The following is a 27,773-nucleotide window of genomic DNA, read 5'->3' as shown; positions in this document are numbered from 1 at the left end:
CTGGCACGGGGGAACCCCAAAACCCCCCCGTGCCGAGCAAACAGAGCCTGGAGAGGAAAGGAGCAGCAAAACACCCCCAGCACGCAATTATTGCTAAACACGGGGTTTTATGATCCGTCAGAAATAATAATTAAAAAAAATAAATGAATAAATAAGTAATAAAATAAAATTAAAAAAAAAAAAAAAAAAAAAGAAAGAAAAGATTCCCAGCCCGGCAGAACAAGAGAGGAGGAGGCAAAGTGAGCAATCAGGGAATCATTCTCCGCGTAAATTGCCCTCGGGAAAGGAATGTGTCAGAGCAGATTGAGGGATGGTGTTATCCCAGGGGAGGCGAGGAGAGACGGAAACAAACCCAGACAGGGAAGCTGGGGGAGACCCCTCGGGATCCTGCTCTGCTCCCCCCTCCCCTCCCCTCCCGGCCGCCCTTTATTAGCAATAAAACCCCAAAGAGCGCGAGGAGGGTGGGTAAATGACAAAGGGGAGGTTAATGAGGGGAGGAGTAATTGCTGGGCTCCATAAAGCGCTGCCGGGCTGTGCCCGGGGCTGGGGTTAATTTGTCACCGCTCTCCGAGGTGCGACAGCTCCTGTCCCCCTCCCCCGTGCCCCCATCCTGTCCCCAGCGTCCTCCAGGGCTCCGGGAAGGGCAGAAATTCCCCATAAATCACGGATGAATGAGCCAGCCCTGACATCTGCACTCGCCCTTTCTGTGAGCTGCTTTTCCCATTTCCCAGTGCCCGCGGAGGGGAGGATTTGGGATATGTCAGACAAATCCCATGTGCAGGGGAGGATTTGGGACGTGGAGGAGATGATTTGGGATGTGTTGGACAAATCCTAGGTAGAGGGGGCGATTTGGAAGTGGAGGAGAGGATTTGGGATGTGTTGGATACGTCCCAGGTGAAGGGGATGATTTGGGATGTGGAGAGGAGGATTTGGGATGTGGAGGGGATGATTTGGGATGTATCAGTCAAATCCCACGTGCAGGGGATGATTTGGGATGTGCCGGACAAATTCCACACGGAGAAGATAATTTGGGACGTGGAGGGGAGGATTTGGGATGTGTCTGACACATCCCACACTCAGGGGGTGATTTAGGATGCGCTGGACAAATTCCACAAGGAGGGGAGGATTTGGGATGTGTTGGATACGTCCCAGGTGAAGGGGATGATTTGGGATGTGGAGAGGAGGATTTGGGACGTGCAGGGAATCATTTGGGACGTGCTGGACACCTCCCATGCGGAGGGGAGGATTTGGGATGTGGAGGGGAGGGTTTGGGATGCGGAGGGGATGATTTAGGATGTGTCCAACACAGCTTCCAGCTGTTTGATCTCCCTGCAGCCCAGAGGGATAATCCAGGGAACGGGAGCGTGCCAGGACCATGGAGAGGGAAAAGGTGGAGCTCCGCGGTGACAGAAGCAGCTCCAGGCAAAAATAAATGGATTTGCTCCTTTTTTTCCCTCTTTCTCTGCTTTTTAACCAGCTCGGTGCCGGCCTGAGGAGCCCAGGAAGGGACGTGGGATGGATGATTTGGGCAGGGATGGGATAAATCCCCCCTGGTGCTGCTGCCCCCAATTCCTCCCGGGATCAGGCTCTGGATCCTTCCTGCTCCTTGCAAATCCTAGGATGTGCCTTTAAAAAACAGTGGAATTTTTCTCCTTGGGCTGGGAGAGCTCCAGGAGAGCCGGAGCTGCTGGATTTTGTGGGGTTTGGGTCAGGATCCGAGGTGGGATCCATCATTTGCACCAGCACAGATTTGGGATCTTCATGGGGGTCAGGCTCTGAGAGGAGCAGGAAAATTCTGTGGGTGGATTTTCCTGGAGGTGGGATGAGATCTGCCCAAGGTGGGATCAGCTGGATCTGTGGGATGAGCTCTGCTGGATCAGTGGGATTAGCTGGATCTGTGGGATGAGCTCTCCTGGATCAGTGGGAGGAGCTCTGCTGGATCAGTGGGATCAGCTGGATCAGTGGGAGGAGCTCTGCTGGATCAGTGGGATCAGCTGGATCTGTGGGAGGAGCTCTCCTGGATCAGTGGGATCAGCTGGATCTGTGGGAGGAGCTCTGCCCAAACTGCAGCTCCATTTCCTGGAAAAGCAGAATTCAGCTGGAACCCCTGGAGCAGGGAATGAAGGTCAGAGCCCCGCAGGCTCCATACCTGAGCTGCAGGAGCCCAGATTTCCCGGAAAAGCAGAATTGAGCTGGAACCCCTGGAGCAGGGAACGAGGGCTCCATCCCAGCTCTGCCCCAGCTCTCCCAGTGCTCCGGGGCTGGAGCAGAGCCTGGGCTCTGACAGCGGATATTTAATGATTTCCCCGAGGGCAGTGCTCAGGCAAACAGGTTTGTCATTTATTTTTGCACATTTCCCGGAGTATTATTAATTTCCCAGGATAAACTCCATTAGGAGAAGGCATTAATTTCTGGGATATAACTTATTCACAGCTCTGCAGACAGGGATTCCACCGGTTAAGAATTACTCAAATATTGATCTGGACATTTCTAATTAACTTTGCCCATGTGTTAATATGCATACGCCCCCAAATTGATTTTGGACGGCCCAATAATGAGATTTAATACCTGAGGTAACGTATATTTATGTGTTTAATTATTAGATTCATTAGCAATTTTAATAAATGCTCTCGGCTCACGAATGAAGCACCTCACTTGACACTTGTTGACTTTCCCTGTCGCTGTCTCAGCAGAGGAAGGAGAGACAAAAGCCCTGCCTGGGAAGCAATTAACACCTTGTGTAATTATTAATACATTCCCCGTGCCTGCAGCGTGGTTGGGTTTGAAACCGAGGCCATCTGCGAGAAACACAAAAATATCTGACGGGTTCCTGGCTCCGGGGGGGGGAGCAGGGAGTGTGAAATCCGCGTGGGAAGCAGCAGGAGGATGGCACGGAGAAGGGCCGGGAGCGACTGAGCTCTGGGGTGAATCTGGGGGGCTGCAGGAGCTGCTTCCCAAATTCCTGTTCCAATTCCAAGGTGGAGAAGGGATGGTGCTCCAGGGGCTGCTGCTGGGGTGGGGATGTTCTGCTTCAAACCTTGGCCTTTCCTTCCCAAATATCCAGATTTTCCTGCAGCATCAGCCTTGGATGCCCCTCTCCATACCCAGACCCAGTCCTGGAATGGTTTGGATTGGAAAGAACTGGAATTCTGTCTCAGGTTGGGATCCCATCCCATTATCCCATCCCATCCCATCTGAGGGAGGGATTTTCCACGGGCAGGGACATCTCCCACAATCCCAGGCTGCTCCCAGCCCCTTCCAGCCTGGATTTGAACACTCCCAGGAATGTGATATCCCCCAAAAACGGTGGAATTGGGCATTTCCAGAGCTCTGCTGAGCCCCCCAGGATCCCCCTCTCAGGGTAACCCATCTCTTCTTCCATGCTGGAATTGCTTCCCAAGTGCCTGAACTAAGGCGACCTCTCAGTCTGAACCTTTGCCCTGATTTATTTTGGGATCCACTCCTGTTTTCTCATCCTGAACCCACAAATATCCTCCAAACCCCCTCCCCTTTCCCAGCCCCCTGGGAGATTTATGACATTTTATCCCAAATCCATCACGGGAATGGCCTCATCTCCCCCCTCCCCGATGACTCCATGCCCGAGACGTGGCCGGTAATAACCTAAAATCCCATTTTTGAAGGGTTTGTGTCCAGCTGCTGCCACCTCATCCCGGCGTTCCCCCCCTCCCTCGCGTGCCCACGGATGCCTGGGCAGCCTCGCAGCGTTTCCAAGCACTCAGTTATAATTTGGTGCTGGGACCATTGGGAAATTGCCGACAATTTGGATGAAAATGGTTGGAAAATTGCAGTGTTTAGGCCCATTTTGCGGGGCTGTGTGTGTGCAGAAATTGCAGAGGAAACATTGGAAGAGGCCAGGCTGGAATCCTGAGGGTGCTGGGATCCCCCCCCCCACCTCCCCAGGGTGTTCTGGGTTTGTAAATAAATGTGTAAATCCAGGCAAAGGAATTGTCCCTGAGGGGAGCAGGGGACTGGGAAAAATTGGGAAAAGGGGATGGGAGGGGGAGCCCTGGGAGGCTGCGTTTGATCCCACAACATTCCCAGATAAAGCTCAGCTTGGGCTGTGCCCAGCACTTGGAGCTGATCCAGCGTCTTTTTGGGAATAAAATATCTCAGGAGTTGGTTAGTGTTTGTTCGCTGACAGTTCGTGTGTTTTTCCCAGGAATTTATCCCAAATTTTGCCTGTTGGGATTGCTGATGCGCCTCAGAGAGAGCGAGAAAGTCTTGGGGGTTTTTCCCACCCGTTTTTAATCATTCCATGATTCCCTGAAAGGTCTTTTCCAACCCAAACTATCCTATGATCCTATAAAACGCCTTTTCCAACTCGAATATTTCCAAGATTCTCCGAAAAGACTTTTCCAACCCAAACATTTCCATGATTTTATGAAAGGTCTTTTATCCCAACGATTCTGTGATTCTCTGAAATTTATTTTCCCTCCCCAAAACAGTTCCATAATTCTGTGACATCACCACTGCACGAAGAAACTGGAGGGGAAATCCGGATTTATGCAAAGCTGCCGCTCACCTCTTCCCAAATCCCAATTTTTCCCCCAGGAATGTGGGGAAGAGATCCAAAACTTGAGGAATGCTCTGGAATGCGCTGCTAATTAAGGAGCAGACAAACATCATTTGCATAAATCTGCATTGTCAGCCTGGGAGGTAAACAATGGCAGCAGGAGCTGGATTCCCTCCTCGTGCAGTGGGAATTGCAGCCTCGGAAACCAAATTTGGATTTTTTTTTTTTCCCCGAATTTCTCTTTCTGACCCCGAGCCCGTCCACAATCGGCTCAGAGCACGTGGGGACTGGGAATAATCCAAACTCGGGATTTTAAAGGGTGGTGTAAACACGGGGATTCGTTATAATCCTTAATTACAGCTAATTGGGAATGTCGAGCGCTGTGGGTGCCGGGAGCTGGAGCTGGTGATGTCCACTGGATGTTCCGAGGGTAATTAAACACTCCAGAGTTAACTAATCACTTGGATTATGGGGAAAAATGGGATATTGGGAATATAATGGGAATGATCCCGGTGGGGAGGAACCAGGACCCTCCTGAGGAGGGGGAATTTCGGTGCTGGGGCTGCCCGGGGGGTTTGGATTCCCCATCCCTGGAGGCGTCCAAGGAATTCCTGGAGGTGGCACTGGGAGATCTGCGCTGGGGACAAGGCGGGACCCGGTGACCTTGGGGGGCTTTTCCAACCTCAGGAATTCTCCTGGGATCCCTGATTCCGTTTTGTCTCAGCAGAGGAACGTCCCAGCGTGGAGTTTTCCACGACGGACACGGTGTCAGCAGGGTCAGGGAGGGCGGCGGGAGGATGATGGATCAGCGCCAGCATTCCCACAAAATGTTTTATGGGATCAATTCCCCAGCCCAGGCAGAGCTGGCTCAGGGTTTGCATTTTCAGGAGTCACAGGGAGCTGTAAATCAGCCCCAAACCCTCACCGACCTCCGGCACCCGCTGACCTCCCCCGTCCCCAGTGAAGGTTTGGAGTGTAAAATCGTTAAATTGGAAGATTTTTCACTGAATCGGAAGGAAAAAGGGGCAGCGAATCCCCGGGAGGTTTCCAGATGTGTGGAATTCTGCTTTGCCATCCTTGGGAACGCTCCTGGATCCCGGCTTGGCCCTGGAGGAGCTTCCAGGAGATGAGGGCTCAGAGGAATCAGCTCCAGACAACAGCTCCAAGGTCTCTGCCGAGTCAGGATTTTCCAGGAGCTCTTTTCCAGCTTCATGGTCATTATTTAGATTTTCCGGTGCTGTTTTTTTTTTTTTCCTATGTTTTTGCAGACTCCAGGTTTTTTTTATTATTTTTTTCCTTCCCCCAAGAGCCTCACTATTACTGTGGATATTTTTCCCTTAATACCGCAAGGATTAAACAGAAATAATTCTCCTTTTGTGCTTCCTCCCTGCCTGGACACTGACCTGCCTGGGCTTGGTGCTGAGCTCAGCTGGCCTCAGCTTGGGCTCTTTTCCAGGCCAGGAAAAATGAATTATTCCCATCTGGATTATTCCCTGCCCTAGGAGGGAGCTGGGGGCGGGAAATCAGGAATTATTTGCCCCAGGATCCACATCCAACATCCCCTGGCAGAGGTGGGACGTGCTTGGATCCAGGGATTCGTTCCAGGCTGGGAGCCCCAAGGCTTGGCAGCGTTGCAGAGATTGAAATTTCTTTGTGTTCCAGGGGATTTCGTGGCAATTCTGGGATAAATGGACCCAAACAAAGCCAAGCTGTGGGAAAGTTCTGGAAAGACCGGAGGGAATTCGCCTCTGTGGGATGAGCTGGTGGCCTCATCCCCTGGGAAATCTGTTGCCATGGGAATTGAGGGAATCTCCGGTGAGTTCGCGTCGCAAAGAGTTAAGGAGGAGAGCGATTAAAAGCCGTGAATCACATCTTCCTCGAAATCCTTGAAGGACTTGCAGAGGGAAGGAGGGAAGCGCTGGATGGGCTCTGATCCCCCTCCTTCCCCCCGGCGAGGATTTGTGATGTGCGGGAGGCAGATGAGAGAATTCCTGCTCGGCAAAGAGCAGGGACTGCAGATTAAATCAACCTGCTCGGCCCCGCTCCCGGCGCTCCCGAGACGCTGAAATATTTATTTAGAGGGGGAGGAGAAGGGAATGGCAAGAGGGGGATGCATGGAATTAAAATGTTCATTAGCTTACGGTGCATAATTAACGGGGGCCTTGTTACAGCTGGGTAAAGGATTCCCTGCTTTTCCCCCTTTTTTTTTTCTGCCAGCCCTGGGAATGGCTGGAAGGGTTGGGAAACACCTGGGGAGGGCACGGAGAGCTGGGAGCCAGGAGCGCCTATCCCTAAATCCATCAAATCCTGGCTTTTCCAGGATTTTTCTGGATTGTTTCACGCCATGCTGCTGGAGGTGGAATTGTTGAGCTGTGAGGTTTGGGATGCTCCGGGTGTTTTTTTTTTTTTTTTTTTTTTTTTTGGAGCAGAGGGAATTTTGGGAGCTCAGCAAGCTCTCAGCTGCCCTTAGGATCCAAATTCCCAATTTGGGAATTTCTTCTTTTGCCCCGGATCAAAAGCACTCCTTGAGAAAATCCCATCAGTGGGATCCACATTCCCATTTTTCCCTTGCGATTCCTCAGTTTTTCCCTGGGGAAAAAAAAGCAAATTCCCACATCCTTGGCTTCAACCTTGGAGTTTGTCTCTCCTGCAATTTTTTCCCAGAGCAACCGGGCTGGAAAAATATCTTACGTGGAAATCTGTATGGAATGGGAGAATGGAAAACGTTGAGTGGGAGGATTCCAGGGGAAATAAAGGGATTTATTCTCGGTGCCAGTTAATGAAATTAGAAAAAGGAGACGAGCTGGGCTGATAGCCTACCGGGAAAGATAAAATATGTTGGGGAAAAGAAAAAAAAAAAAAAACAAAAAAACCAAAGCCAACAATGCTGCAGCTCCTTGGAAATGTCAAAATATTGCATTTCCCAGGATGATAAAGATGGGAGAAATAGCTGGGTTTTAGTTTCAAGTGCCACATCATCACATCATCGCTCTTCCCCTCTATAATTTTTATTAAAAAAAACGGGAATGTGCCGGGGAGCCGTTCCGTGGTGCTGGCAGAGGGAACGGGAGGTTTGTCCTGGGAAAGGGCGTGGGAGCCAAGGCTGGGAGTGCCACCCCGAGGGGACAATGCCACCGCGGCCACCCCCACCCCAACGGGGCCTCCGCGGGGATCTGGGGGCATATCCATGGGGTTTCCCACTGTATATCCATTTCCCTGAGCGTATCCATGGGTTTTTCCAGTCTATATCCATTTTTCCAGTGTGTATCCATGTTTTTTTCCACTGTATATCCATTTATATTTCCACTGTATATTCATTTTCCAGTGTGTATCCACGGATTTTTCCAGCCTACATCCATTTATTTTTCCACTGTATATTCACTTTTCCGTTGTGTATCCGTGTATTTTTCCAGTCTACACCCATTTTTCCAGCATTTCTCCAGTGTGTTTTCCCAGTGTATATCCACTTTCCCCGTGTACATCCATGCGTTTTTCCACTGTACATCCAATTTTTCTACCGTGTAGCAGCCGGGGAAGGGGCAGCAGGAATATCGAGTTATTATTTCATGTTTATCTCAGGAATTTTGGGATTTGTTGGCTGCGAAGGGAAGAATTTTCTCTCTGCTCCGCCCTCCCAGAGCAATCCTGAGCTTCCACCTGGGATGAGCTCTGGGAATGTCCCCCCCTCCCACCCCAAAACCCCTCGGGAGGGGAGGATTCCACTGATTTCTCCAAGGGCTGATTTCCCAGCGCTTCCTAAAGCAGGAACATCCCAAAATAAACCTCCCCCTGCTCAAAAATTCCGGAATTTTTGCCTCTAATGATGCTCCTCTCCTGATCCCGGGGTGGCAGAGCAGCTCCAAGCCCTGGATCCTGGGAATATCAAATATTCAGGAGCAGATAACGAGGGGAGAAGGGAAAGGAAGTTTTTCCCACTGGACTTGGACGGAAAATAAAAATCCCAGAGGGGCTCAGGAAAATGAGAGAGGCTGGGAAAAGGGAGGGAAGGGGCCTCTGGAAATCCCTCCAGGCCTCCCTGGCTCCCAGAAAATCCCAGGGAATGCTGGATGGGTTTTTGAGGGGAATTGGGAGCCCAGAGGGGCCCTTTGCCTTCCCTGAGCTCTGCTCGGGATCTCAGCCTTTGGAATAAAGGAATTATTCCAGAGGTGAGGTTAATTATCCCTCGGTGCTGTTAATTTGGAGTTTGGGAAGGCAGGAAGCGGCTCCAGGGCTCTGGAATTGCACTGGGAGTTGTCACCACTCCGGTGAATAAAAACCAATTAAAGTTCCTGATCCCAAATTAAAGTTCCTGATCCCGCTGATCCATACATGACCTCCCCGCCTCCCACAATTTTTTTATTTTTTTGTGGAATTCTGAGCCATTAAAGGCACAAATTCTGCTCTTTTGAGGGTTGCAGAGGAGCTGGGGTGGGCTGAACCCTCCCTGACCCCTCTGATACCAGCACAGCCCAAATTTTGGAGTTTTATGAAGTTCCCTCATCTCATCCAGTGGCGGCAACAGCAGCCAGCCCCGAAAAAGCCTGGAATTAAAAATAAACCAGCAGGAATTAAAAATAAACCACGAGGAATTAAAAATACATCTCCAACCTGCAAAATCGAAGGTGAGGAAGGTGAGGAAGGGCAGGGCCGGGCTGGGAGCGCTCCGGGGATGCAGAGCCTGAGGAAGCACAGGGAGCTCTCCCGCCCCGGAATTTTTCATCAAAGGTGGCAGGAGCGCTGGCCCGGGGTTTTATCTTTGCCTTTTATCTCCCCTGGAAGGATCCCTGAGCCTGGCCTGGATGATTTATACATCTGGAGAAAGGTGGGAAGAGCCGGGAAGGATCCTGCTGGTTGGGAACATCCCGGATCTCACCCGTGTTTTCCGCTCCTCCTCTTGTGGACACGCACATTGACAGAGCTGGGGAATTCCAGCTTGGGAATTCTGGATTTCTCCTGACTCTCAGCTCCATTCCCAGGCTGACAAGCTGACTGCAGCTTCAGTTAGGGAGGAGTCTCCCAGGGTGACAACACGGTGACAAACAGAGTGGAATTCATCACCAACATTAACCCCTGGTGTCTTTCCCGTGGGACACATCCTGAGGTGCCGTCCCAAGGATGTTTTTCCCAATTGTCCCATGAGCTCCTGTGCTGTCCTGGCTGCACTGACACACTTTCAATCCGGGCTGGCTGTACAATAAATTGGCCTTTTTTCCCCACAGAGCTCCGTGGGTGTTGCTGCCCTTCCTCTCTCTTTGCAGCTCAGTGACCACATCCTCCTCCTCCTCCTCCTCAGAACCATTCCTGCCCTTTTCCTCTTGTTTGGAATGCCAGGCAGAGCCAGGGAATGGAATGTGAGCAATCAGGGCTTTATAAACCCCCAAACCACCTCCATCCGTATTCCAGGCTGGGAGCAGTTTTCATTTGAAACATTCCCAAGTTTGCTGTGGAATTTCCCCTCATACCTCCGTGGGTGTTTCCTGCAGGGACCAATCCCACTCCGGAGAGAAAATCCATGGATACCTAAAGGAGTCCTGAGGCCCCTGGTGGCCTCCTGAGCATCCCTTGCTCCAGCCTTGGATTCCCAGTAGGAATCCTTGAAAAACACTTGGAAACACTGGGAAAACACTCAGCTCCAAACCCTCCTAACTACCCCCAACCATTCCCATTTATTCCTCAAAAAAAAAAAAAAAGGTTTTCCCCCAAAATCCCAGCCCATGAGTATCTCTTGCTCATGCCTTGCATTCCCAATGGGAATCCTTGGAAAACCCAAAGCTGGAGCACCAGGGACACTCAGCTCCCAAACCCTCCTAACTACCCCCAACCCTTCCCACTGATCCCCCCAAAAAACCTTTTCCCCCCTAGAAATCCCATCCCTGAGCTGCTGGATGTATTCTGAGCTCTCTCCTCGCTGCCCTTGCAGCCGAGTGGGACCAGGAAGAGCCTTCCCAGGTCTGTTTTTCCCCTTTAAAAGCAGGGATATCATTCCCGGGAGGCGGAGGAGCACAAAGGCTGTCACTCGACCGCAGCAGAATGGGGCCAGCAGCGGTGGCAGCTGAATTTCCCGAGCAACAAAGCTCCCGTTCTCATGCAAATATCCCTGAGAAATGCAATCCCGGCCAAGAGAAAGGCAGATAATGTGTTATATAAGCAGAATTATCTCGGCACAGACGGATTCTTCCAAGGGTTTGGGGTTTATCCGTGTGGGGTTTGTTTTTTTTTTTTTTTATATTTATTTTGGAGCCCTCGGCGCCTCGGTTGGGGCCGGGGAGGGGATGGCAGAGCAGGAGTTTTATCACCCACAAAGCCCCTCTGGAAGGCGGATAAAAGTCAGGGAAAGATTCGGGGCGCCGATAGCGCGGCCTCGCTTCCCGCAGGATTCCGGAGCGCCTGGCAAACATCCATTAATGAGGCCTCGGAGGAGCTCCCGGGCCCGCGGTTTTGGAGATGAAGGCTCCGATCCAGCGGGAAGGCAAACGGGATCGGGATGTGCCGGGAGCTGGACCCGGCTCCTCTCCCCTCCCAGCCTCTCCATCCCCGCAGAGCCGGCAGGCAAAAGCGGGAATTTTTACTGGATGTTTTCAGGATGATCCTGTGGGATGGTTCCAGCTCCCACAAAAGTGGATCCATCCATTTCTCACGGAGATGGATCCATCCCAGCTCCTTCTCCCTCTGGTTCCCGTTTTTCCACAAGGTTTTTATGCGTTTTTGGGGAGTTTTGCAACAAAACCAGTCCCATTTGTGAAAACATTGAGTCCGGACCTGGAGCAGAGGAAACTGAGCAGGATTTACCCTGGAGGGAGTGGAGGGAACGTCTGGAAAACCAAGAATGCCCGATGGATCAAATCATGGCAAATGGAAGATGAGAGGGAACGCCAGCGCAGGGAGCCATCATTTATTTAAATAAATCCTGGAATCATGGAATGATTTGGGTTGGAGGGACCTTCAATCCCATCCATTCCATAGGATTGGACACTTTCCACAATCCCAGGTCATTCCAAGCCCCATCCAGCCTGGAATGTTGGCACATCCACATCCATAGCTGTCCATATACATTTATATGGGCACAGAATTAGAGAATTAATTAATTAAGCACTGGATGAATCCGAGCTAATGGAATTCCGAAATCTCTGATTACCAATCCCAGGTTTCACTCCCCTGGATACTCTGGGGAAAGCTCAGCTCCTTAATTCCCACTCCCACAATTCTCATTCCCAGAGGATCTCACGGAGATGATTTCCCTGGCAAACCACGCTGAGTTGGAACTCCAGAATTCCCAAATCCCTCTCAAATCAGAATTTTCAACCCAAGTACAGCAAAAATCATTGCTGTGGCCTTGCAGGGGCTTGGGACATCCTGGGATCACTTTTGTGTCCCTCCTGGCTCTTCCTGTGCTCATGGAACTCCTTCCCACCCAGGCAGGGCTGGAATTTGAGCAGATCCCACCAGATTTGGGATTTAAAGCCCATTCCTGTGTCTGGTGGTGCTGTGGATCCCGGTGGTGGGTACAACAACCGTCAGCATCCTGGGAAAAGGATTCAGGATCATCCCCAGCCTTTTCCCCTCATTCCCACCAGGAATCACATCCCGTTGATCCCAGGAGAAGCCGCATTCCCACAGTGCGGGTGTCACCTTGCAAACCCCCAAATTTTGATTCCCAAGAAGGGACCGACGGAAAAAAATCTGAAATTTTCGCCGCGTTCTCGCCTCAAAGCCACTCCGGGCTGGAAAATAGGCCAATTTCCACCTTATCTGCTGCCTCCAGCTGGGATGTGAAAAGCTCCGAGGGAAAAAAGCCCATCTTGGCTTTATCTGCTCACCGCAAAGTTTAATTATCCGCGGCTGTTCCGCCGCATTGTGGCCGTGCCCGCGCGGGGACAGCGGCGGTGGCAGGGCTGGGACAACGGCACCACCCAGGCGGTGATACCTGGATTTTAGAGCTGGGATGGGTCAGGAGAGAATATTCTCATTTTTCCTGGCTTTTTTTTTTTTTTTTTTTTTTCTTTTTAAATTTATTTTTATTTTTTTTATCTCTCCCGTCTGTGCTGAAGAGCCGGAATTTCTCAGCTCGAGCTCGTTCCGTGCCCACGTGCGCGGGACCTGTGTGGGATCCGTGAGGAGCCGCCGTGTCCATCAATTATTTATAGCAGGAACGGCTTCGTTTTGCTCCTCATTTATTCCCCATTAGCTCCACGGTAAATACAGGGAGAGAAAAGGGGATGGAGGCACCGAGGAACTCCAGGAATAAATCCGCTAAGGAGAGGGCAAATGTTAGGGAATGTGGAAGGGCTGGGAGTTGCAGGGAATAAAAAGCTTTAATCTGAGGAGGGTTTAAATGCTCTCCGAAATGTCAGCTCGTTAATAGCTCGTCCTGAGTCCCTGCGTGCTGGGAAATGGAAATGATGGAGAGATCCCTCTCCCATTCCCATCAGGAGCTTCCCCCATTTCCAGCTCCTCTCCCTGATCGTTCCCATTGCATTTAATTATTTATTTCATCAATTTCTGTTTGGGTGAGGGGATTTTTTTAATGTTTTTTTTTTTTTTTACTTCCTCCTCCATCCTTCTCCACTTCCTCTCATTTCCCTCCGGGATTCAGCCAGAAATTAAATTCTTGCCTTGGGAAGATCTGGGGAGCAATAGGGGCTGATGGGTTTTTATTTTAACGTCCCCTCCCCTGCTTTGGGGGCTTGGGATGTTGCATTAATGGAATATTTAATGCAAAATGAGAGAGGGGAAAGGAGGAATTTTGCTCATGGATTTCAATTCTGAGTCCCTCAGTCCGGAGGGCCCTTCCAGAGAAATGAGGGCAGTGCTGGAGCCTGGGAGGGCTGTTTGGACCTGCCAGGGTTGGGGGTGAAAGGGCCAAAAATTCCATTTTAAAAAGCAAGGAATAGCCAAGCTGGTGCCGTGGGCTAGGAGGGATGGACGTGACATGCCCAGGATTTTTCCCACTGAGCAGGAATTTGGGATTCCCAGCCCTTGGGATCTGTCTGGCTCGGTTTATTTCCCTTTTCTCCATGATTTCCCTTTTTTCTATGGTTTATTTCCCTTCTTTCCCTTCTGCAGGCTGGAATTCCCTCCCTGCCTCCGAGGCGTTTCTTTGTTTGTGTTTATTTATCAAGGACACCGCGGTTTAGGGAGAAAAAAAAAAAAATCCAAAATCCACAGAAGTTGAAAGGCGGAGAGATCAAGATCCGTCATTTTAGGAGAAAACCAACAGTGACTGCAGCGATTCCCGGGAGGATCGGAGCTGTCACCGCTGTCACTTCCTGCTAAACAGCCCTCCAAGAGCATTTACATGGAAAACACGTTTACATGGAAAAGCCATCGCCTCTCCGAGCAGGGGAATCCTGCTGGAAAACAGAATTCCACAACGGAGTGGGCTGGGAGGGATCTTCGGATCAGCTCAGCTCAGCTCACCCCTGCCATGGGCACCATCCCGGGTTATCCCAGCCCAGCCTTGGGCACTGCCAGGGATCCAGGGGCAGCCAGGGATTCTCTGGGAATTCCAGCCCAGCCCCTCCTCACCCTCCCAGCCAAGAATTCCATCCCAATATCCCATCCATCCCTGCCCTCTGGCACTGGGAGCCATTCCCTGTGTCCTGTCCCTCCATCCCTTTGTCCCCAGTCCCTCCCCAGCTTTCCTGGAGCCCCTTCAGGCCCTGGAATGTTCTGGAATTTCTCGCTGGATCCTTGTCCTCTCCAGGTGAACATTCCCAGCTCTCCCAGCCGTGCTCCGGAGCGGAGCTGCTCCATCCCCTCTGACCCCTCCATCCAACATCTCCAGCTCCTTCCTGGGATGGGATCCTGGAGCTGGAGCAGCACAATCCAAAGTGAATTTTGGGTCTTTTCCAGAAGAACAGGATCTGTTCCTTCCAGCCTTTCCCAGGGCTGAGAGCTGCAGGGTCTGAGGCTGAGCTCTTCCCGTCCCTGCCAGCTCCAGCCAGGGTTTGGAATCCTCTGGGAAGAACCAATTCTCCTTTTCCCTGCTCCCACAAACCGGGAGCGTGGCTCTGACCATCCCCTGACACGTCCTGCTCCCAATCCCTGAGGCAGATCCTTCAGAAAAAAACCTTCGGATCCTTGTCCAGAGAATGAGAGACGGGAGGGACGGAAATCCCGTCATTAACATCGGATTTTCCAAAGCCAAGCTCATCCCTGTTCCCGACAATCCCGGCTCCACGGCAGCTCCAGACCACGCTGGATTTTAATCTCCCTGAAATCCATTTCCAACCATTCTTTGGGATTCTCTTCCAGGCTCTGGTTTGGGATGTTTGAACTCCTGGCCTCAGAGTGAAGTTCTGGGGTTTTTTGTCAAATTAAATCATACCTTTAAATAGATGAAATCTATTTATTTTATATAAATATGGGGTGAGGAAAGCTCAGCTGAATTCCTTGGAGGGAAAACTTTGCCAGGCGGGAATTTGGAGCACCTGGACCAGTTCTGGTGGATTTTAAAGCAAAAGGAGCAGTGTCCAGTCTGGAAAATTAAACCAACCAAGCTGTGGTTGTAATTAAACCTGACCTGGTCATTAATCCTGGGATCCATTTCCAAAGGTCAGGTGCTGATTTAAAAACAGCCTCGCTCCATCCCTGGGCAGTTGGGAATTCCTGGGGGAATTTCCATGGCCATCATTAGGTAAAATGTCAGGTTCAGTCAGGAAACGGCAACTTCTGGCCTTAAAAATGACAAATTTGGGCAATTTCAACTAATTCAGCTCTGAAACCCGACCTGTTCCAACTCCAGGCACTGCAGCTCTTTGTCCCTCCCGGTCCCATGGAGGAGAGGGATGGGAAAAGCAGAAAATCGGGAAAATTCTGTCAGTGACAGAGAGGGGACAGAACATCCCACAAACCCTGCTCTTCCCTGGGATGAGCCCTGGGACACAAGGAAGGGGCTCAGCTCCTCCCTGGCAAGGCTGGGATTAAAATCCAGCTTTTCACGGCACAGTTTGGGCAGGGTTTTTGTTGCTCCGGGCATTGGGTGCTCCCGGATTTTTTCCATACGCTGGGAAAAATAAATAATGAAGTGTTGGTTTGGGAGTCTTGGACACAATTAGGGATAAAAGCAGCTCCTTGCACCTGGGATCTGCTCCCAAAAAAACCCCTAATTTTCCCCAGGAAATCATTTAGGAATCATTTAGAATGATAAATCAGGCGCTAATTCCATCAGAGATGGAGGCTCGGGCACATCCCACAGTCAGGGAGGGATTTGGGAAATAAAACTGAGAGATTCCAGCCCGTCCTTTCCCGGTGGTCCAGGAGAAGTTTCCATCTCGCCAAGGAATCCTGTGTCATTCCAGAGCACACAAATTATCCCGGAGGGCTCTGGAGGAGTCAGGCTGGCAGATGTTGGAGCTCATTCCTGCGGCGCTGCAGGAGGGACGTGCTGGAAGCTCCTCCTTGGCACAGACGCTGGGAAAAGTGGGAAAAATCCTCGGGAACGTGGCCGGGTCAGAGAATCTGACTGGGAACATCAACAAAATTCCAGGGTCAAATCCTGACCCAGGAAAACTCGGGGAGGTTTGGTACCGAGAGCTGCCTGGGTTTGTGCCGACCTTGGAAAAAACCCAGGATGAGCCACGGGATCACGGAATGATTTTGGGTGGGAAGGATCTTAAAAATTCATCCCATTCCACGCCCTGCTATGGGCAGGGACATCTCCCACTGTCCCGGGTTGATCCAAACCCCTCCTTGGTAAAATCCAGCGTGAAAATCATCCCAAGAGATTTCCTGCATTTGTGGAGGATCTGTAACTTCATCCCACCTGGGACATTTTCATCCCGAGTTTTCTTCGGGCTAAAAAACCCACTGTGAAATCCCAAAAAAACCTCCAAGTTCATCCTGTTCCACCCCATTTCTTGGACAGGGACACCTCCCACGATCCCAAATTGCTCCAAATTTCCTGGATCTGTGGAGGGTTTGTAATTTCATCCCAACAAAAGCATTCATGGAAAAGCTGAAATCTGATGGATGAGGGCCTCTGTCCTGCTGGAATCAATAATTCCCTGTTTTCCTCTTGTCTTTTGGCTCACCAGGATGTTCCCACTCCACGTTTGGCACCAGATTTCCTTTCCCCGGGAGAAAATCCCATCATTTCCATGAATTTAATCACAGAAACTCTTCCCTGATCAGCGCCGCGGGTCCTTGGGGAAGGAGGGAGTGGAAAAGAGAAGGAAAAGAAGCAGGAATTGGAGCCGAGCTCTTTCCAGCAGCCAAACAAATAAAGGATGATGGATAACGAGAGGGAGGAGAGGGAATTGGGATCTTCCCTTCTCCAGCAGCTCCTCCAAATCCCATCCCTCTGTTCCCTGGTAATTCCCAGCCTCTGGCAGGGGGTTTCCCGATATTAATTAACTTTATTTATCGCTGCTGGCAGAGTGACTCCGGCAGTAAATCAAGCAATTAAAGCCTCGGGATTGCCCTGGGAAGGGAAGGATCCAGGTGCCAGGAAGGATTTGCTTTCTGCTTCATGTTTTATTCACGGACTCTCCGCTGCTTCTGTCCGGGGTGGAAGAGTTTGGCAGGGGAAAAAACGCCAAGGAAAAGTGGAAAGGGCTCCCCAAAATCTCCCTCAGCCTCGGCATTCCCAGCTTGGCCAAAGGAGAGGATTCACGGCTTGGAGAGGATGAAGCTTCTCAGTTTGTCCTGCAGGTGAAGTTAAAAGCCGAAAAAGTTCTACAAAATATTTTAAGATTAAATTAATTATTAAATTATGAAATTCACGAATTATAAAATGTATTGTTTCTAAAATGCATTCTTTAGGAATGATTTTTTTTTTTTTTTTTTTTTTTTTTTTTTTTTTTTTTTGCTTCAGAGCTCTAAAGTGGAAGTTGAATTGTTTTAAATGAGACAGAAAAAAAGGGCAAATGGAAAAAGGAGCGACAAAGGGTTAAAGCCGCTCCTGGCGGTTGTTCTTTCCCAAAAATGAGGAATCACCGAGGCTGGAGGAGACCCCCAGGATCTCGGATCTTTCCAGAATCATGGAATCCAGAGGAGCTGCTTCTTCCTGGGGTGACAGGGAGGATCCGGAGCTCGCCTGGGGAGGCTCCGGCTGCTCCGAGGGATTTGTTGGCAGCGGGTCCGGATTTAATTGAATGTGGTGAGAAGAAAACACCAGGGAAAAAAAAAAAAAAAAAAAAAGAAAAAAAGAAAAAACGAGGGGAAAAGCCCGAGTGGGATCCGAGGGAGACTCTTGGCTCCTCGCAGCGCTCACACTTCGCTGCTAATTACAGGGAAAAAGCAGCAATCCCTGGGGGAAGTGGCGAGGGAGCGACTCCAAACCCTCAGCGAGAGTGGGAAACGTTCCCTGCTTTCAGGATTGTTCTTTTTTTGAATTTTAACTTTTTTTTTTTTTTTTTTCCCATTTTAATTTTTTTTTTTTTTTTGTCCCTCATTCCTGCGGCTTGGAAGCTCCATCACATTTTGTTTGGAGAGTGTCTGGGATGAGGAGATGCTGGGAAAAAAAAGGGGGATCAGTGAGGACCTTGTGGTTCTCCCCAAGTCCCTGGCGGGAGGGTTCAGGGACAGGAAAAGGGGACACGGGATCCTTCCGAGCTTCCCGAGCATCCCAAATAAATTCCAGCCCCCTGAGCTCTTTCCCGGTCCTCCCAAGGCTCCTCCAACCCCATCTGGAGGTTGGAAAAGCAACGTCCCTCAAAGATGTTTCCATGGGAAAGTCTTAACCTAAAAACCAAAAAAAATAATGGGAGAGGGGGGGAAAAATGGAACAAAAACCTGGTGTGAAAATGAAAAATGTTGTGGGAAAAGTCAAAATCTCCGTGCCCAGCAGAATTCCCAGAGGGTGGTGAAGTGACTTTTCCAAAAGGGCTGGGAATGTGTTTTTAGCTCGTTAAAAAATCGATAATTGGGCACCCCCGGGTGATAATTGTCCCCGTTCATTCGGTGCTTTGGGAAGGATGGGTGGCTGCTGTCTCCACGGGGAATTCTCAGATTTTGGGGCAGGGAAGGGAACTGCTCCAGCAGGAAATAGGGAAGAGCATCCCAAAGGTTCTGCAGGCAGGACAAGGGGCAGAGGAGAATTTGGGATCTGTCACGCCCTGGATTTGATCCAGATTGCTCCTAAATCAAGGAATAAAAGTGGTTTTTGTAAAGCCGAGCTTGGCCGAGTGGCTGAAACCCAAACCAGAAGATTTTAGCTGGAAACCAGGAAGATCCATGTCAGGCCGAGCTTTTTATTCTGATTTATTTGCTGCAGGAATTCCTGACGAATCCGAGCCTGCCCAGCAATTAAATTACATTTAATTGGATTAGATCGGAGACGAGGGGAGCTTCCCTCTCCACAATGCCAGGGAAAGAAAAATGAAACATTTCAAGGAAAAAAAAATACGACTTGGGCTTGAAAAAAGGGGGGGGGGGAAAGCCAGGTGAATTCATCCGGATGAAGAAAGGGAAATGTAATGAAATCCCATCGAGCAGGAAGCCCGGAGAGAGAATCCGAAGTTGGGGGATTCATCGAGGCCATAATTGCCCCGTGTTTATTGATTTTCCAGAGATAACAAAACAAATGTTTGTGCAGATTGGGCTCCGTTTATTCCATTTATTTCCCCGCGGAGTTGATGTTTCTCTCTTGGAAAAAAAAAAACAAAAACAAAACCAAAAACAAACAAAAATAAAAACAAAACCCGAAAATGCTCTTAAATTCATTGTTGTTTCTTCCGAGCTGGTTATTAAATTATTGCTGGATCCCACTGGCTTCGTGTCTCTGAAAATTGCTTTGTTTGGAAGGAGAATCCACTTTGCAGCCGTTTATGAAGCAGCTTTTTATTTTTCCCCCCTTAATTGTTGGCGTTAAAGGAGCAGGATCTGGCTCTGACCTGGTGGAATTCCAGAATCCTGGAATTTGGGTTGGGAGGGATTTAAATCCCATCCAATTCCAACCCCGACACCTTCCCTGAGGCTGGATGGATCCAACCTGGCCTTGGGCACTGCCAGGGATCCAGGAGCAGCCAGAGATTCTCTGGGAATTCCATCCCAGCCAGAAATTCCTTCCCAAAATCCCATCAAATCTCCCTTTTCCCAGTTTAAATCCATTCCCTGTGTCCCATCCTTCCACCCCTTATCCCAAATCCCTCTCCAGCTCTCCTGGAGCCCCTTCAGGGCCTGGAATGTGCTGGAATCTCTCCCTGGAATTTCCCTTCTCCAGCTGAACATTCCCAGCTCTCCCAGCCTTGGGATCAGCTCCATGTTTAGCTCTGGGCTTTTTCCTTCTCCTGTTGGTGGCCCTGGAGCTTCGGGCTGGAATTCCACCTGATAATTCCATCTGATAATTCCAATTGATGATTCCACCTGATAATTCCATCTGATAATTCCAGTTGATGATTCCATTGATGATTCCAGTTGATGATTCCATCTGGATCCCCCCCAGATCCTGCCCCTTTTCCCTGCGGGAGGAGCCGGGATTGAGCTGTCCCTGGTGCCGGAGCCTTGGGAAATCTCATCCCGGAGCTCCGGCTTTGACCCCGCGCTGATCCCGCGCATTCCCAAAGCTCCTGGAGCTTTTCCCTGGATCACCAATCCCTCTCTTTAATCACAGCTCAGGCCCCGCTGTCTGCGCTGCAGCAACACTTCCAGCTCTGATTGATTGGGATTTAAGTCCTGATTTTCTCTCCGAGCATAATCAGGCCTGGATGGGGAGATTTTGCCGGTGACAATTAAAATAATGAAAATGAACTTTAAGTGACATTCAAACACCGTCACCTGCTCCCGGCTGTGCTCTCCCCAGCCCCCCCCGGCATCCCGGGAGCTGCAATTTGGAGCATCATTCACCGCAGGCTGATTGCAGCTGCATCCATTCATTGCAGCAGCCTGAAAAGAAGCTGAGGGGGGGAAAAAAAAATAAATAAAAGGAATTTTCAGGTGTCAGGACCTGGCCCTGCTCTGCATTTCCAGGAAAGCTCAATATTGGGATACTCACAAAAACCTGGAGTGGGTTCTGGAGGAGTTTTCTTGGTGTTCAGGGGTGGGGATGGGTTCATGGTGTTTGTGGGGTTGAATTGTGAGTGTTTATTGATTCCCACATTTCCTGATGCGTGCAGACCATGGCAATCCATGGAATTACTCATGTGGATGGGGTCAGGGCAGCTCCAGAGCCTTGGGTTTTCCATCCTGGGATCAGGGGCTGGATAAACCCGAGCCCAGCACGGCCCAGCTCCTCCTGCTCCATTTGTTGGCAAATTCTGAGACTTCCACCTCTTCCAGGATGTGAATTCCCATCCCTCACTCGGGTTCTGGAAGGGTTTTCCTGCCTGTCCATCACCCCAGCACGGAATTGTTCCCTCCTGGGTTTTCCTTCCTCTCCATCATCCCAGCATGGATTTTTTCCCAGCTCCTGTGAGGAATTCAGGGGGGTTGGGGTTGGTTCTGGTTCTCCAGCACAGAGAAATCAGTTTGTTCTGGCAAAAAAGGAGGTGGAAATCCCTGACCCTGCATCCCACCCCATTCCAGAGCTTTTTGGGAAGGGATTTACCTCTCCAAAGCAGCTGCAGCCGCCCTGGCACTGGGATTCTCCCAGGCTTGGCCGCCTCCTCCATGGAATCAGCTCCAGCCTGGGATCTCACTCCTGTGCTCTGCTCCAGGAAAGGAAAGCAAACCCTGCCATCCATGCCCGTCACTCCAACCCTCCCAACACCTCCCAGGCTGGCAGGGATTCCAGCGCTGGGAGTTTTCCCTCTGCCTCCCTCACATCCCAGGTTTTCCCCGGAGGTGGCGGCGCGGGCACCTCGTGGATGAGGAGGGGTTGGGAGCAGCGTTCCCGAGCCAGGGATCGGTGCCAGGAGAATTCTGCTGAGGGATTGGGGGAATTGAAGGGTGGCTGCGAGAGCTGCGAGAGCTGGGAATCCTCACCTGGAGAGGGGAAGGCTCCAGGGAGAGCTTCCAAGGATAAAAATGCTCCAGGACAGCTGGAGAGGGACTGGGATCAAGGAATGGAGGGACGGGACACAGGGAATGGCTTCCACTGCCCGGGAACAGAGTTAGATGGGATATTGGAAGGAATTCCTGGCTGGGAGGGTGGAGAGGGGCTGGGATGGAATTCCCAGAGGAGCCGTGGCTGTCTCTGGATCCCTGGAAGTGCCCAAGACCAGGCTGGGATAACCCGGGACAGCGGGAGGAGTCCCGGGGCATGGCAGGGCTGGCACTGGATGGGACCGAAAGTTGTTTCCAACCCAAATTATTGTGGGATTCTGGGATTCTCCAACCTCCCAGCAGGAGCAGGACACACCCCAAGCCCCTGCGACACCTCAGGACGTGGCGGCGCCGCTGATTTTGCTCGTGGATGTTTTTGTCCCCGAGCTCTCCCGGTGTCCCCAGCCAGAGCAGCTTTATCTCCAGCTCAGCAGGAGCGCGGGGAGCTGGGGAGGGCTGGGAAGAGCTGCCAGGCAGGAGCTGTCCCTGGAACGCTCCCATCCATCCCCAGGGGGGGGATCAAGCCTTGGCTCGGCTCTTCCCGGGGCCGCTGCTCTGTTTGGAGCCGGCAGCTGTGAGAGCAGCGGAGCCCCGGGAGTGCCACCAATCCCAGAGGATCACTGGGAGCTGGCAAACCTCAGGAATGCTGCTGGGACATGGAAAAAGGGCTTCGAGGGCTCCAGAGCTGCGGCTCGGCTGACAGGGACACACCGTCCGTGTCCGTGTTTGCAGGCGTGTCACCTGTGCTGGCTTTGGAGCAGAGGGGCCCCTCGCTGCTCCTTCATCCATTTCCCGATCATCTCCAAATCCTCCTTCCCCCAGCTCCAGCTGCTGCCTGGGAATCCCCATCCCATCCTGGCAGGCTCAGGCCCAGCTCCTGACCAGTTTATCCCAGTTTGTTTTGGGATGGGCGAGGGAAGTGCTTGAGGAGTTCTGGGAGGAGGGGGCAGAGCTGCTGCTGGGAAATCACAGCTGATTTTCCACAAGCCTGAGAAGCCTTGGAATTGTCCCAAAACTGGATGCAGAGATTTTGGGATGGCGCCTGTGGAGGTGTAGAAGGGCTGGGAATGCAGGGAAGGACGGGAAGCAGGAGATGAGGGACAAACCCCAATTGGTGACATCAAAAATCAGATCGGTGTGGTCCCCTATCATCAACTCTTCTCTCCTAATTACCCACAGATAATGAGCGAGCACGAGAGTGGGAGATACCGGGATGATTTTCTGTTCATCAAAGGGGAAAAAAAAACTTCCTGGAATTTTTTGCCTTCAGTGTCTCCAGTTCTGCTCCAAGGATCCTGCCCAGGAGACCCTCCTGACAGCCCTGCCAAAAAATCCGTCACAGCCATTAGCAACAAAGTTATTAGCTGGTAATTAACTCCGTAATTAACTCTGGCAATCAACACGGAGATCTAACGTGAACTCGAGTTAAATCAAGGGCCATTAACGTGCACCAAGATCTCTCCGCGGTGGCTGCGGCGACAACAACGAAGATTTCCGGGAGGAGCTTTGGGAGCCTTGGGATCATCCCGATGGTGCCGGGGCTTGGCAGAGCCTTCTGCTCCCTCCTTGCCACGCTTCCAGCTCCTGTCATTCCAGGATATCCCGGGATATCCCATCCTCCCAGCCCCTGCCATCCCAGGATATCCCATTCCTCCTGCAACTTGGAAGTGCCCCAGGAAATCCCGCTCCTCCTGGTTCCCATCATTCCAGGAAATCCTGACTCCCATCAGGACATCCCAACCTTCCTGGTTCCCATTGCCCCGGGACATCCCACTCCTCATCCAGCCTTGGAATCATCCCAGGACATCCCGCTTCTCCTGGATCCCATCAGAACATCCCACTCCTCCCGGATCCCATCATCCCAGGACATCCCGCTCCTCCTCCAGCCTTGGATTCCCCAGAATCCCAAACTGTCCTCAGGTGCCATCCAAGCAGCCAGGCTGGTGAGGTGTCCAAGTGATGTCCACGGGCTCATCCTGGCTCTCCCCCGCTTTCCTAACTCCCCCTCCCAGGGATGTTTTTCCCTGTGGGATGACATTCCCAGCAGTTCCCAGGAGCAGATCCAGGCACCGGCACCTCCCTCATTTCCCGTGAGCAGGGCCGAGCCTCTCTCCATTCCCTGATATATCACTTCATAAAACTTTATGGAGCCAGGACGAGGAATCCACACGGAACAGATGAACTGGGATTGAAATATGGCCCAATTAAGGCTGGAACAGGCCTGGCTTTGCTTGGAGCATCCTCCAGCTTGAAATGAAATCCTCACCCAGGGAGATAAATCAGAGAAACCCCAACCCCGCTGCTCTCCTGAGCGAGCAGGGATCAGCCAGGCCCGGGGTTGTTGGGAAAAGACAGATTCCAGTTGGGATGGGGATGTTTGCAGCTTTCTCCCCGGGGCTGGGCTCTTCCCCAGCTTTTCCTGGCTCATCCCTGCAGGAGCAAAAACAAACCCAGCAAATTGTTTTGCTGTGGTGTTCCCACAGCTGCAATTAAAACCCATTCAGGCTCCGGGTTAATTTCCCTTCCTTCCAAGTCCTCTTTTTTTTTCTTTCTTTTTTTTTTTTTTTTTTTCCCCTGCAAGAAAAGTGGATTATTTTTAATTACAGTTTTACACTCCATTAATGAACCTCAACAATGTGCTAATAAACAGGATGCAGGCACCAGGACCCGAGGAGCTTCCATGGATTCCAGCAGGTTCCAGAAGGATTATTTATCCCCAGGCTGCCCTGTGGAGATTGGGAGGTGGGGATGGAGAACAGGCAGGTTGTGTTCTCCTGGATTCAGGCTGGAATATCCCAAATATCCTCCCAAAATCCTCCTGGGATGGCTCTGAGCATCCTGGGGGCGCTCAGGAGTTTTTCTGCCCCATCCCACACAAATATCCCGGTGTTAATGCAGATTCTCCCGGTGGAATTCTGCGGAGTTAAACCCCCCCACAATTCCCATTTTTTTCCGTACAGAGAGATCTCACCTGCGGAGTCGGTGGCTTTGTTTTTCATCAAACGCAGCTTTAGTCTCTCCCCCTCTGAATGCAAGGAGAGCTTTGGGTTTTGTGCATGTGGAAAAGGTCATTCCAGCAGAAAACCTGGAGCCTGGCGGGTGGCTTTTATTGAGGTGAGAAGGATTGAAACCCTGCCAAGCCGAGGGAAACAGGAAAAACAAAAAACGCTGCAAAAACCCAGAGCAAACCTCCAAACCCCAAACTAAACCCTGCCCGTGCCTTCCTGCGGGGATGAGAGCCCGGATTTGGGGCAGGCCATGGCTCAGCCTCTCCCCAGCCCTTCCCACCTCGGGGATTTCCATCCAGAAATCCCAGAAATTTCCAGCCCGGAGGGGAGCTGGGTTTAAATCCCAAAGGAAATCGCTCAAATGCTCCCAGGGCTTTATCCAGCCTTTCTCCTGGCTTTTCCTCCTCAAATTCTCCTCAGGAACCTTTTGCTCCTCTTTAGCTCCTGGAGCCTGAGCTCTGAGTGGGAAAGGGGGAACAGGAGGAGGTTTGGGAGCAGGGGTGGAGCTCTGGGAATGGTTTGGGTGGGGAAGGACCTCAAATCCATCCAGGGACACCTCGCACTGTCCCAGGCTGGTCCCATCCAGCCCAGCTTTGGACACTTCCAGGATCCAGGGACAGCCACAGATCCCCTGGGAATTCCATCCCAGCCCCTCATCACTCTCCCAGTCAGGAATTCCTTGCCAATATCCCATCTAAATCTCCCCATTCCCAGTTTGAAGCCATTCCCTGTGTCCTGTCCCTCCATCCCTTCTCCCCAGCCCCTCTCCAGCTCTCCTGGAGCCTCTTCAGGCTCTGAGCTCTCCCTGGAGCTTTCCCTTCTCCAGGTGAACATTCCCAGCTCTCCCAGCCTGGCTCCAGAGGGGCTCCAGCTCCTTGATCTGAGATTCCATCCATCCATCCATGGATCCATCATCCCATCCCTCCATCCCCTTAAACCCCTGTGCCCCACCCAAACAAAGAACATTGGAGCATTAAAATCCCTTCCCCAAGTTTTCCTGGTATTTCCAGGAATGCAGGCAGGGACTGTTCACCTTTAACAGCTACTCCACGATTTTGGGGATTTTTTTTTTTTTTTTCCCCACAGAACCCTTTAAACCGGGGATGTGCAGAATTCCTGCATCCCCCAATCCCAAACCCAGCTGGGTTGGGCAGGAATCCCACTCCTCCAAAAAAAAAAAAAAAAAATAGTAAAAAATAAATAAAACCATGGAAAGGAAATGCAATTTCCCGAAGGAGAGAGCAGAGGGACCCCTGTGGATCGGCGTTCCCACTCTCCCTATCTCCAAGGCTCCGTGTGCTCCTGGCCCTGCTCTGATAAGGCTCCTTTGAATCCCTTTTCAATCCCCGTCCTCTCTTCCCATTGGCTGCTGCCTTCCCGAAAATCTGCCATGAAAGGCAAAGCAAAAAATAAAAAAAAAATAAAAAAAAAAAAAATAAAAACAACAACCCTGAAAGACTCGGGGCTGAGCGAAATCTGTTTGTTTGGGATTCGTGGAGCGTTTTCCCGGGAAGGGAGGGGGGTGTCGGCTCCCGGCTGGGAATGGGGGGTTTGGGGTTCCCTTTTCCCACAGGGAATGGGGGAATCAATAAATCCCTTCCAAATGGAGGATGAGGGATGGGATTTTGGGATGAGATTTGGGATTTGGGAGGGGATGGGATTTTGGGATGGGATTTTGGGGTGGGATTTTGGGGTGGGATTTTGGGGTGAGATTTGGGATGGCATCCATAGGATTTGGGATGGGATTTCGGTTGCGATTTCAGATGGGATTTGGGAAGGGATAGGATGAGATTTTGGGAGGGGATTTTAGGATGGGATCCATAGGATTTGGGATGGGATTTTAGGATGGGATCCATGCGATTTGAGATGGGATTTCAGAAGGGATTTCAGATGGGATTTGGGGAGGGATAGGATGAGATTTTGGGATGGGATTTTGGGATGGGATCCATGGGATGGAGGAATTTGGGGCGGATTGTTTGGTGGAGCCAAACCCACAGCGGGATGTGAAATTCCCATCCCACCCTCACTCCAACAATTCTCCAGGAGGAATATTTGGGATTATTTGAAGCATTTTTATAATTTATAAACAGGTTTGGAATTGCATTCCCAGGATTTAATTGGCTCCTTCCCAGTGCCAGCAGATGGGAGCTGCTGCCTTTATGGGCACCCCGCTGCTGGAAAATCCCATTTCCCAGGAAGGGACAATGATCTGTGTCCCTCTGGAATGGCAGCAGGGACAGGAGGGGACCTGGGGAACGAAACACTAAAAACACCCCATAAACCCCACCCCTGTTTTTAATGAAAAGTTGAATTTTTTCCCATAAAAAGCCCTGGAATGGGGCTTGGGGGTGGCTTTGGGATTATGAACATCGAGGAGAATCCATGGATCCACAATTCTGTTCATCCTCACGGAGGAAAATTCTGCTGGATTTGTATTTTTAGCCCCGAAATCTATTTTTTCAAAATAATTTTTCCCATTTAATTTAGTATTTTCAGGTCTGTGCTGTCTCAAAGTTTTGGCAAATCCACGTCCTGATTTTCCGTGATTTTGGGAAGAACTGTCCCGGTTCTGAGGTCCTTGAGCTCCCAAATTTTCCTCCTCTTCCTCCTTTTCCTCCTCCTCCTCCTCCCCCACACCTTCCCAATTTCCAATGGACCAAAACCAACAAAAATACCCTTGGAAAAATCAGATTTTTCCTTTAAAAATCCCAGCCCTGTAACTCCTTGAATTCCCAGCCGCTAATTCCATTAATTATGTTATGATGCAATTAAACATTTCATTTCCTGCCTATTAGCGCCTCAATTATTAATTAATAATTAGAGATCATTAACTGATAATGTTCTCTTGGCAGCTGAATTATTCATCTCCCGCCATGGAATTTTTTTTTTTTTTCCTTGACATTTGTCTCTGATTTTTCCTCAGAATTTGGACCTTTCCCAGCTCTGGGAAAGAACCAAAACTTCTGGGAAACTTCAGAAAAATCCGGAGGGAATCCTGGGAATCTTCCCTGATCCGTGTGGAAATTCCTCATTCCCAGGTGGAGGTGAAGGAGTGGCTGCTCCAAGGGGTCCCCAAATCCATAAATCTTGGGAGCAAGGGGGTCGTGAACCTTGGGAAAGTGGAATTCTGGAGGATTCCAGGGCCAGGGAAAGGTGGGAGAAGGACACTGGGAATTCTGGAGAACTCCAGGGGTAGGAAATGGTGGGAGAAGGTCAACTGGAATTCTGGGGCTTTCCACGGGCAGGAAAATTTGGGAGAAGGACACCGGGAATCCTGGAGCAGCCAACGGGCAGCAGGACACCTGGAA

At 50.8% G+C, this 27,773-nt stretch overlaps 1 long non-coding RNA gene across 2 annotated transcripts; it reads left to right on the top strand.

Annotated features, from left to right (window-relative positions):
* Positions 1-1,918: 1,918 nt before the first annotated feature.
* On the top strand, positions 1,919-9,749 carry LOC148220999 (uncharacterized). 2 transcript variants are annotated; one of them, XR_015808687.1, is made up of 4 exons: positions 1,919-3,158; positions 3,642-4,964; positions 6,197-6,349; positions 9,314-9,749. It is a non-coding gene; the product is annotated as an uncharacterized LOC148220999 (long non-coding RNA). The 2 variants fall into 2 exon arrangements; XR_015808688.1 differs by lacking the exons at positions 1,919-3,158; positions 3,642-4,964 and adding an exon at positions 5,715-6,105.
* The last annotated feature ends 18,024 nt before the right edge of the window (positions 9,750-27,773 follow it).

This window comes from Sturnus vulgaris, chromosome 28 (assembly GCF_052056855.1).
Source record: "Sturnus vulgaris isolate bStuVul1 chromosome 28, bStuVul1.hap1, whole genome shotgun sequence".
Taxonomy (NCBI): Eukaryota; Metazoa; Chordata; class Aves; order Passeriformes; family Sturnidae; genus Sturnus; species Sturnus vulgaris.
The sequence above is the reverse complement of the archived record's forward strand: the minus strand, read 5'-3'. Positions and strand labels throughout refer to the sequence as shown.